The 12,286-nt window shown below is 38.6% G+C and overlaps 1 protein-coding gene across 3 annotated transcripts in view; it reads left to right on the top strand.

Annotated features, from left to right (window-relative positions):
- Window positions 1-1,334: 1,334 nt before the first annotated feature.
- LOC144341334 (uncharacterized) overlaps window positions 1,335-12,286 on the top strand; it is a 120,451-nt gene continuing 109,499 nt past the window's right edge. For all 3 annotated transcript variants that reach the window (XR_013418201.1, XM_078004485.1, XM_078004486.1), the window contains exons 1-2: window positions 1,335-1,429; window positions 9,814-9,867. The gene's annotated coding sequence lies outside the window, so the exon portion shown is untranslated. The remainder of the gene's footprint in view (window positions 1,430-9,813; window positions 9,868-12,286) is intronic.

The following is a 12,286-nucleotide window of genomic DNA, read 5'->3' as shown; positions in this document are numbered from 1 at the left end:
TCATTAAATAAATAGTGCAAATTAAAATTTATAATACATCTTTAGATAGATCTGAAATGGTCTCATCAAAAGCCTATTAGTTGACAGAAAGGGAAGTGTCTCAGTAGGTTATAGTAAAAATGTCCCTAAAATCTAGAGGAAAGAGCATTTGTTTGCTGAGCTAGTTTTCTGTGGTTGATTTTACTTCACAGACATTATATTATACTTTCATTATAACATCATAATAAGAAGGCAAATATAGCATTAACTTTATAGGCCTTGATTAAAATAACTCATTTACTATTATCACAATCTGTATTTGTATAACTTTTGGCAATTTACAAAGCACTTTTATAAATGCCGCCTCTGTTTGAGTGGCTTACTAAAAATAGTATACACTTTAGACATAAATGTGTGTATTAAAATTTTTAATCTACCTCTTATTAGCTCTCACTTCAGAAAAATGACTTCAAATTTCTGAGCCTCAGCTGTCTTATCTTTAAGTAGGGATAATAATTCCAAACTTGTGGGGATGTTGTTATGTATTAAATCTTCCAATCCATGAATGTGGGATGTCTTTCCATTTACAGTCATGCACCTCATAATGATGTTTTAGTTAATGATGCTTTGCATATACAATAGTGGTTCCCTAAGATTATAATGAAACTGAAAATCTCCTATCACACAAATGCTATCATTGTGCTACTTTTTCTTTATACAATTTGGTACAGTGACATGCTGGATGGGTTTCTCGGTAGAAGCAATAGGCTACACCAAATAGTTTAGGTTTATAGTAGGCTACACTATCTAGGTTTGTGTTAGTACACTCTATAAAATTTGCACAATAATATAGTCACCTAACTATGCATTTCTCGGAATGTATACCCATTGTTAAGTGATAAATGACTGTATTTTTGTCTTCAATTTATTTCATAAAGTTTTCTAGTTTTAGTATAGAGATATTTCACATTCTAGGCTATGTTTATTCCTAAGTATTTTATTCTTTTGGTGCTATTGTAAATGTTTTTTTTTCTTTAATTTCCCTTTCAGAAATTCATTGTTGGTGTAAAGAAAGAAACACTACTGATTTTTATATGCTAATTTAGCATCCTGCAACTTTACTGAATTTAAAAAAAAATCGTGGGCTTATTGTGTAGTCTTTATGGTGTTCTACATATAGAATCATGTCATTTGCAAGGAGAAAAAATTTTATTTCTTCCTTTCCAATGTAGGTACCCTGTGTTTCTCTGTCTTGCCTAATTGTTTCAGCTTATACTTTCAGTACTGTGTTGAATAGAAGTAGCAAGAGTGCATGTCCTTCCCTTTTTCCTGATGTTAAATTAGAAGCTTTCAGGGGGCGGAGCAAGATGGCCGAATAGGAACAGCTCCAGTCTCCAACTCCCAGCGCGAGCGACACAGAAGACCGGTGATTTCTGCATTTTCAACTGAGGTACTGGGTTCATCTCACTGGGAAGTGCCGGACGATCGGTGCTGGTCAGCTGCTGCAGCACGACCAGCGAGAGCTGAAGCAGGGCGAGGCATCGCCTCACCTGGGAAGCGCAAGGGGGAAGGGAATCCCTTTTCCTAGCCAGGGGAACTGAGACATACAACACCTGGAAAATCGGGTAACTCCCACCCCAATACTGCGCTTTAAGCAAACAGGCATACCAGGAGATCATATCCCACACCTGGCCGGGAGGGTCCCACACCCACGGAGCCTCCCTCATTGCTAGCACAGCAGTCTGTGATCTACCAGCAAGGCAGCAGCGAGGCTGGGGGAGGGGCGCCCGCCATTGCTGAGGCTTAAGTAGGTAAACAAAGCTGCTGGGAAGCTTGAACTGGGTGGAGCTCACAGCAGCTCAAGGAAACCTGCCTGTCTCTGTAGACTCCACCTCTGGGGACAGGGCAATAACAAACACAGCCCAAACCTCTGCAGACGCAAACGACTCTGTCTGACAGCTTTGAAGAGAGCAGTGGATCTCCCAACACGGAGGTTGAGATCTGAGAAGGGACAGACTCCCTGCTCAAGTGGGTCCCTGACCCCTGAGTAGCCTAACTGGGAGACATCCCCCACTAGGGGCAGTCTGACACCCCACACCTCACAGGGTGGAGTACACCCCTGAGAGGAAGCTTCCAAAGCAAGAATCAGACAGGTACACTCGCTGTTCAGAAATATTCTATCATCTGCAGCCTCTGCTGCTGATACCCAGGCAAACAGGGTCTGGAGTGGACCTCAAGCAATCTCCAACAGACCTACAGCTGAGGGTCCTGACTGTTAGAAGGAAAACTATCAAACAGGAAGGACACCTACACCAAAACCCCATCAGTACATCACCATCATCAAGACCAGAGGCAGATAAAACCACAAAGATGGGGAAAAAGCAGGGCAGAAAAGCTGGAAATTCAAAAAATAAGAGCGCATCTCCCCCGGCAAAGGAGCGCAGCTCATCGCCAGCAACGGATCAAAGCTGGACAGAGAATGACTTTGACGAGATGAGAAAAGAAGGCTTCAGTCCATCAAATTTCTCAGAGCTAAAGGAGGAATTACGTACCCGGCGCAAAGAAACTAAAAATCTTGAAAAAAAAAGTGGAAGAATTGATGGCTAGAGTAATTAATGCAGAGAAGGTCCTAAACGAAATGAAAGAGATGAAAACCATGACACGAGAAATACGTGACAAATGCACAAGCTTCAGTAACAGACTCGATCAACTGGAAGAAAGAGTATCTGCGATTGAGGATCAAATGAATGAAATAAAGCGAGAAGAGAAACCAAAAGAAAAAAGAAGAAAAAGAAATGAACAAAGCCTGCAAGAAGTATGGGATTATGTAAAAAGACCAAATCTACGTCTGATTGGGGTGCCTGAAAGTGAGGGGGAAAATGGAACCAAGTTGGAAAACACTCTTCAGGATATCATCCAGGAGAACTTCCCCAACCTAGTAGGGCAGGCCAACATTCAAATCCAGGAAATACAGAGAACGCCACAAAGATACTCCTCGAGAAGAGCAACTCCAAGACACATAATTGCCAGATTCACCAAAGTTGAAATGAAGGAAAAAATCTTAAGGGCAGCCAGAGAGAAAGGTCGGGTTACCCACAAAGGGAAGCCCATCAGACTAACAGCAGATCTCTCGGCAGAAACTCTACAAGCCAGAAGAGAGTGGGGGCCAATATTCAACATTCTTAAAGAAAATAATTTTAAACCCAGAATTTCATATCCAGCCAAACTAAGTTTCATAAGTGAAGGAGAAATAAAATCCTTTACAGATAAGCAAATGCTTAGAGATTTTGTCACCACTAGGCCTGCCTTACAAGAGACCCTGAAGGAAGCACTAAACATGGAAAGGAACAACCGGTACCAGCCATTGCAAAAACATGCCAAAATGTAAAGACCATCGAGGCTAGGAAGAAACTGCATCAACTAACGCGCAAAATAACCAGTTAATATCATAATGGCAGGATCAAGTTCACACATAACAATCTTAACCTTAAATGTAAATGGACTAAATGCTCCAATTAAAAGACACAGACTGGCAAACTGGATAAAGAGTCAAGACCCATCAGTCTGCTGTATTCAGGAGACCCATCTCACACGCAGAGACATACATAGGCTCAAAATAAAGGGATGGAGGAAGATTTACCAAGCAAATGGAGAACAAAAAAAAGCGGGGGTTGCAATACTAGTCTCTGATAAAACAGACTTTAAACCATCAAAGATCAAAAGAGACAAAGAAGGCCATTACATAATGGTAAAGGGATCAATTCAACAGGAAGAGCTAACTATCCTAAATATATATGCACCCAATACAGGAGCACCCAGATTCATAAAGCAAGTCCTTAGAGACTTACAAAGAGACTTAGACTCCCATACAATAATCATGGGAGACTTCAACACTCCACTGTCAACATTAGACAGATCAACGAGACAGAAAGGTAACAAGGATATCCAGGAATTGAACTCATCTCTGCAGCAAGCAGACCTAATAGACATCTATAGAACTCTCCACCCCAAATCAACAGAATATACATTCTTCTCAGCACCACATCGTACTTACTCCAAAATCGACCACGTAATGGAAGTAAAGCACTCCTCAGCAAATGTACAAGAACAGAAATTATAACAAACTGTCTCTCAGACCAGAGTGGAATCAAACTAGAACTCAGGACTAAGAAACTCAATCAAAACCACTCAACTACATGGAAACTGAACAACCTGCTCCTGAATGACTACTGGGTACATAATGAAATGAAGGCAGAAATAAAGATGTTCTTTGAAACCAATGAGAACAAAGATACAACATACCAGAATCTCTGGGACACATTTAAAGCAGTGTGTAGAGGGAAATTTATAGCACTAAATGTCCACAAGAGAAAGCTGGAAAGATCTAAAATTGACACTCTAACATCGCAATTAAAAGAACTAGAGAAGCAAGAGCAAACACATTCGAAAGCTAGCAGAAGGCAAGAAATAACTAAGATCACAGCAGAACTGAAGGAGATAGAGACACAAAAAACTCTCCAAAAAATCAATGAATCCAGGAGTTGGTTTTTTGAAAAGATCAACAAAATTGACAGACCACTAGCAAGACTAATAAAGAAGAAAAGAGAGAAGAATCAAATCGACGCAATTAAAAATGATAAAGGGGATATCACCACCGACCCCACAGAAATACAAACTACCATCAGAGAATACTATAAACACCTCTACGCAAATCAACGGGAAAATCTAGAAGAAATGGATAATTTCCTGGACACTTACACTCTTCCAAGACTAAACCAGGAAGAAGTTGAATCCCTGAATAGACCAATAGTAGGCTCTGAAATTGAGGCAATAATTAATAGCCTACCAACCAAAAAAAGTCCAGGACCAGATGGATTCACAGCTGAATTCTACCAGAGGTACAAGGAGGAGTTGGTACCATTCCTTCTGAAACTATTCCAATCAATAGAAAAAGAGGGAATCCTCCCTAACTCATTTTATGAGGCCAACATCATCCTGATACCAAAGCCTGGCAGAGACACAACAAAAAAAGAGAATTTTAGACCAATATCCCTGATGAACATCGATGCAAAAATCCTCAATAAAATACTGGCAAACCGGATTCAGCAACACATCAAAAAGCTTATCCACCATGATCAAGTGGGCTTCATCCCTGGGATGCAAGGCTGGTTCAACATTCGCAAATCAATAAACATAATCCAGCATATAAACAGAACCAAAGACAAGAACCACATGATTATCTCAATAGATGCAGAAAGGGCTTTTGACAAAATTCAACAGCCCTTCATGCTAAAAACGCTCAATAAATTCGGTATTGGTGGAACGTACCTCAAAATAATAAGAGCTATTTATGACAAACCCACAGCCAATATCATACTGAATGGGCAAAAACTGGAAAAATTCCCTTTGAAAACTGGCACAAGACAGGGATGCCCTCTCTCACCACTCCTATTCAACATAGTGCTGGAAGTTCTGGCTAGGGCAATTAGGCAAGAGAAAGAAATCAAGGGTATTCAGTTAGGAAAAGAAGAAGCCAAACTGTCCCTGTTTGCAGATGACATGATTGTATATTTAGAAAACCCCATTGTCTCAGCCCAAAATCTCCTTAAGCTGATAAGCAACTTCAGCAAAGTCTCAGGATACAAAATTAATGTGCAAAAATCACAAGCATTCTTATACATCAGTAACAGACAAACAGAGAGCCAAATCAGGAATGAACTTCCATTCACAATTGCTTCAAAGAGAATAAAATACCTAGGAATCCAACTTACAAGGGATGTAAAGGACCTCTTCAAGGAGAACTACAAACCACTGCTCAGTGAAATCAAAGAGGACACAAACAAATGGAAGAACATACCATGCTCATGGATAGGAAGAATCAATATCGTGAATATGGCCATACTGCCCAAGGTAATTTATAGATTCAATGCCATCCCCATCAAGCTACCAATGAGTTTCTTCACAGAATTGGAAAAAACTGCTTTAAAGTTCATATGGAACCAAAAAAGAGCCTGCATCTCCAAGACAATCCTAAGTCAAAAGAACAAAGCTGGAGGCATCACGCTACCTGACTTCAAACTATACTTCAAGGCTACAGTAACCAAAACAGCATGGTACTGGTACCAAAACAGAGATATAGACCAATGGAACAGAACAGAGTCCTCAGAAATAATACCACACATCTACAGCCATCTGATCTTTGACAAACCTGAGAGAAACAAGAAATGGGGAAAGGATTCCCTATTTAATAAATGGTGCTGGGAAAATTGGTTAGCCATAAGTAGAAAGCTGAAACTGGATCCTTTCCTTACTCCTTATACGAAAATTAATTCAAGCTGGATTAGAGACTTAAATGTTAGACCTAATACCATAAAAATCCTAGAGGAAAACCTAGGTAGTACCATTCAGGACATAGGCTTGGGCAAAGACTTCATGTCTAAAACACCAAAAGCAACGGCATCCAAAGCCAAAATTGACAAATGGGATCTCATTAAACTAAAGAGCTTCTGCACAGGAAAAGAAACTACCATCAGAGTGAACAGGCAACCTACAGAATGGGAGAAAATTTTTGCAATCTACTCATCTGACAAAGGGCTAATATCCAGAACCTACAAAGAACTCAAACAAATTTACAAGAAAAAAACAAACAACCCCATCAAAAAGTGGGCAAAGGATATGAACAGACATTTCTCAAAAGAAGACATTCATACAGCCAACAGACACATGAAAAAATGCTCATCATCGCTGGCCATCAGAGAAATGCAAATCAAAACCACAATGAGATACCATCTCACACCAGTTAGAATGGCGATGATTAAAAAGTCAGGAAACAACAGGTGCTGGAGAGGATGTGGAGAAATAGGAACACTTTTACACTGTTGGTGGGATTGTAAACTAGTTCAACCATTATGGAAAACAGTATGGCGATTCCTCAAGGATCTAGAACTAGATGTACCATACGACCCAGCCATCCCATTACTGGGTATATACCCAAAGGATTATAAATTATGCTGCTATAAAGACACATGCACACGTATGTTTATTGCAGCACTATTCACAATAGCAAAGACTTGGAATCAACCCAAATGTCCATCAGTGACAGAGTGGATTAAGAAAATGTGGCACATATACACCATGGAATACTATGCAGCCATAAAAAAGGATGAGTTTGTGTCCTTTGTAGGGACATGGATGCAGCTGGAAACCATCATTCTTAGCAAACTATCACAAGAACAGAAAACCAAACACCGCATGTTCTCACTCATAGGTGGGAACTGAACAATGAGATCACTTGGACTCAGGAAGGGGAACATCACACACCGGGGCCTATCATGGGGAGGGGGGAGGGGGGAGGGATTGCATTGGGAGTTATACCTGATGTAAATGACGAGTTGATAGGTGCAGCACACCAACATGGCAAGAGTATACATATGTAACAAACCTGCACGTTATGCACATGTACCCTACAACTTAAAGTATAATAATAATAAATAAATTAAAAAATAAATAAATAAATTAGAAGCTTTCGGATTTTTTTTTTTTTTTTTTTTTTTTTTTTTTTTTTGAGACGGAGTCTCGCTCTGTCGCCCAGGCTGGAGTACAGTGGCCGGATCTCAGCTCACTGCAAGCTCCGCCTCCCGGGTTCACGCCATTCTCCTGCCTCAGCCTCCGGAATAGCTGGGACTACAGGCGCCCGCCACCTCGCCCGGCTAGTTTTTTGTATTTTTTTTTAGTAGAGACGGGGTTTCACCGTGTTAGCCAGGATGGTCTCGATCTCCTGACTTCGTGATCCACCCGTCTCGGCCTCCCAAAGTGCTGGGATTACAGGCTTGAGCCACCGCGCCCGGCGCTTTCGGATTTTTATTATTGATTATGACATGAGTTGTAAGGTTGTCAAAAATGATTTTTACTGTGTTGAGATAAGTTCCTTCTATACATATTTTATTGAGAGATTTTGTCATGAATAGATGTGCAACTCTAACGTTCCTTCCACATTTATTGAGATGTTCATATGATTTTTACCTTTTATTCTGTTAATACATTGTATCACATTAATAAATTTGAAAATGTTGAACTATCTTACATTCTAGGAATAAATCCCACTTGATCATGGTGTACAGTTGTTTTAATATGCTGTTGAATTAATTTTGCTGTTATTTTATTGAGGATTTTTACATTTATATTCATCAGAGGTATTTGCCTGTATTCTTTTCTTGTGTGAATGCTTGTTTTATTTTTTCTTTTCTTTCTGGTCTTGGTGTCTGTGTGATGCTGGCCTCATAAAATCAGTTTAGGAGTGTTTCTTCTTTTTTCTATTTTTTTGGAAGAGTTTGAGAAGAATTGCTATTAATTATTCTTAACTGTTTAGTAAAAATTTAATTGTGAAATCACGATAACTGAGGTTTTTTACCCTCTTCTTCAGTGTAATTCAATTTGTCATCATATGATTGTGCATAATCGTCCCTTTTGATCCATTTTATTCTGAAGCACCAGCTGTAATGCTTCTCATTTTATTTCTAATTTTCTTTATTTGCCTCTTCTCTATTTTATCTTAGTCTAGCAAAGGGTTGATAAGTTTTATTTATCTGTGTAAGAAGGTAACTCTTAGTTTTGTTGATTTTTTATATTGTTTTTCTATTTTTTAAATTTATTTCTGCTCCAATTTTTATCATTTCTTTTCTTCTGCTAACTTTGGGCTTAGATTGTGCTTATTTTTATATTTAGTTTAGGTATAATGTTAGAATGTTTATTTGATATATTTTCTTTTTTTAATATAAACCTCCCTCCTAGTACTCCTTTTGCTACATTCTATACATTTTGGCATGTTTTGTTTTCATTTTTATTTATCTCGAGATATTTTTAAAATTCCATTTTGATTTGATCTTTGACCCATGGATTGTTCAAGAGTGTGTTTATTCACAAGAGGTTACCATCATCTCCAGTGCACTTTTGACAATTTGATTATAATATGTCTTGGTGTAGATCTCTTTGGATTCATCGTATTTAGTGTCCTTTGAGGTTCTTAAATCTGGATGTCTATTTCTTTCCTCAGATTAGGGAAGTTTTGAGTCTTTTTTTTTAAATCAACTTGTCTATCCTCTTTTCTCTGTCATCTCTTTTTGACTTTTATAATGAATATTTTTGTCCTCTTAGTAATTTTCCATATTTCCCTAAAAGCTATCCTTTTCATTCCTTTTATTTTAGCTCCTCTGATTGGATGGTTTCTAATGACCCATCTTCAAGTTCAGTGATTCTTTCTTTTGCTTGATCTAATCTACTGATGAAATACTCTGTTTAATTTTTCAGTTTAGTTGATACTCTATAGCTCTATATTTTTTGCTTGGCACTTCTAATATTTTCTATCACTTTGTTAAAAATTTTACTTTATTCACTGCTCTCCTGAACTTCATAAGCATTTTTATAACTATTATTTTGAGTTATCTGTTGGATACATCAAATACCTCCATTTGATTAGTATTTGTTTTGGAAGATTTATTCTATTATTTTATTTGGAACATATTTTCATGTTTCTTTCTTTTCTTTGACTCTCTGTGTTGGTTTCTGTGCATTAGATGAAACATCCACTTCTCCCAATATTCACATGCTTTTCTGATATAGGAAATGATGCTTGCCAATCAGTCTCATGAGAGATTCTGGTGCCTTTCAAACCTCTGTGCTTGTCCAGCTGCTATTTTTCTTCCTAGTGACCTCTAAGAAACTAGAGTATGCCAAGTCCTGTCAGTGCCCTGAAACAGATGAGATAGGATCCACTCCACTTATTAACCACTGGAAAAGTTCAGTACTAGATATGTGATTCAATTTTTCTCTTTTCAGGTAGAAGCTGGAAGCTGGAGCTTGTCACCCACTATCTCTTAACTGAGCCAGGAGGTAAGCTATGTCAAACGCTCGTACAATCATTCAGACTTTTTGCTCTTTCAAAATGTTGCTTTGTTCTCTGTCACCCTCAAGGGGTCTGGAGAACGCCAGGCCTCATTAACTTTCAGATACAAGTGGGTTAGAGGCCAGTTCCTCAGGTAGCAAGCAGAAAAGTTGTGGAGCTAAAGGGGTAGTCAGACTCCTTCTGTGGAAACGCTGATTTTTTCACTGAAAGGAGCCAGGAGGAGGAGCAATGGGAAGTACCCACATGACCATAAATTCCCAGGGAACTACTGATTGCTTTCTCCATCAGCTCCAAGAAATAGGCAAGTTACAAGTTGGATCTTCAGGTAGCAGCTGGAAAAGACAAGGCTCCAGATGTGTAGTCTAACTTCTCCCAACTAGGAGCTTAGTTTTACAACTGGTGTAAGGCAGAGAGAAGAGTTGCAGAAAGCACCTATAGGGCCATTTAAAATGTCACTTTGTTTTCTACAGACCCTGGGGGATTAGTGAATCCCAAGGCCCTATTAGCTCTGGAAATTTAGTAGCCAGACCCTCAGACAGCAGCTGGAAAAGTCAAGGAACTAATTGTATAGATCAATTTCCAACATGAAGATGAAAGGCTTATTTTTTTTTTCAATGGAGCAAACCTAACAGAGCAGTCTTGGAAAGTGTCCACATGTCCATTCAAGTTCTCAGAAAACTAGTGACTGCCTGCCCCTTTAGCTTCCAGATGTGGACTAGTTAGACTAGACTCTCAGGCAGCATCTGAAAAAGTTGAGAGGTTAGACATGCAGTATAACTCCTTCCTGGGAGAAGCTGGATGCTGGGGTTTATTGCTTTCTGACTGCACTAAGCAAGAAAGAATAGGTGTGTTAAGTGCACCTGTGCCTGTTTTAAAACCATCTTATTTTCCCTTCTGTGGTCCCAGAATACTATTGCCTACTGGTCTTTGTCAGCTTCTAGAGATAAGAAAGTTAAGAGTCAGTCTATTGGGTAGCAGCTGTCAAAGTTGGTACATTAGATGTGTAGTCCAAACCCTTTGCTCCTTAGGGAAAAACAGAGAGGAGGGTTCTCTCCCATTTACCTGGTGCTGTGTTGGAAACAGAGTTTACAGCCAAAGTAGGTCTCAGCTTTTCTTACCCATTTTTAAATGGAAATTTTCTCAGTTATTTGGTATACAGGAGTCTCTTAACTAGTTTCTGAATTTTTCCCGGAGGGAATTGATCTGTACGTAGTTGTTTATTTGGTTCATCTGTAGGTGGAGAGAGAGTCCTGAGCCTCCTCTTCTGTCATCTTGCTGATGTCTCCAATTCTCTGATAGTTGTAAGGAGGTAAATGGTTTTGAAATTTGTGAGACAGTTCCCAGGTAAACAACCAATTTAGTAGCAAGACACGGCCTATCTGGTTCAAAAAGATCCTAGAGAAACCACTGATTTCTCCTCATTGTGACACTATATATTTATTCTAAATAAAATAGATTGACATTATAAATGATCCAGGCTTGCAATTGGAGTGGTCTCTGCTCTTTTCAGATGGCTCCATTCTTCCACTGTGTTCAACATAAAAATCACAAAACTGGTTTTTGCTCTCACGTAAATTTTATTTTTCATCATAACTGTCCTTACTTTCTTTTAGATCAATAAATAATAAAATACTTATTAAAAATACTGTATTTTAATACTCATTCATAGTTCTTATTTGTTAATAAATACTAACATGACCATACAATTCAATTGACACAATTCAGGTTTTTATTTGTTTGTTTTTAGAGATGGCCTCTCACTCTGCCACTCCTGCTGGAGTGCAGTAGACCAATCACAGCTCACTGCCTCCTCCAACTCCTTGGTTCAAGCAATCCTCACATCTCAGCCTCCTTATTAGTAAGACTACAGGCATGTGTTAGTATACCTAGCTAATTTTTTAAAGTTAATTTTTAGAGACAGGGTCTCGCCATGTTGCCTAGTCTGGTCTTCAACTTCTGACCTCAAGTAATCCTTTGGCCTCAACTTCCTGAGTAAGACATAATTCAGTTTTAATCCATGTGGACTACTTAGGCATGATACTCTCAGGCAGCATATTTTCACACAAAGGTGGGGCTTTGTTTGTGTATGTGTGTATATATATTGACGGTTTAAATTATTTTTAAAAACAACAAAAGGGAAATTAAGAGTCATTTTGAGATATGTTTCTTCCTTTATCCTTTTTATTGTTTTGATAATGGCAAAAATGAAAATAAAGATAAAATAGCTTATTTAATCAATCTGGATTATAAACATGTGACTTTGTTTCTTTTTTCTTTTACTGCTTTAGAGTTGTAAAGACACAGTTTCTATGTTGGTGAGAAGTAGAATGGTATATTGCATTATGAAACAGGTAACAGATAAGAAACTATTTTAAATAAATAACTTGAGAATCGAGTGGCCCACTT

This window comes from Macaca mulatta, chromosome 6, assembly GCF_049350105.2.
Source record: "Macaca mulatta isolate MMU2019108-1 chromosome 6, T2T-MMU8v2.0, whole genome shotgun sequence".
Taxonomy (NCBI): Eukaryota; Metazoa; Chordata; class Mammalia; order Primates; family Cercopithecidae; genus Macaca; species Macaca mulatta.
This window is presented reverse-complemented; position numbering and strand designations above follow the sequence as displayed.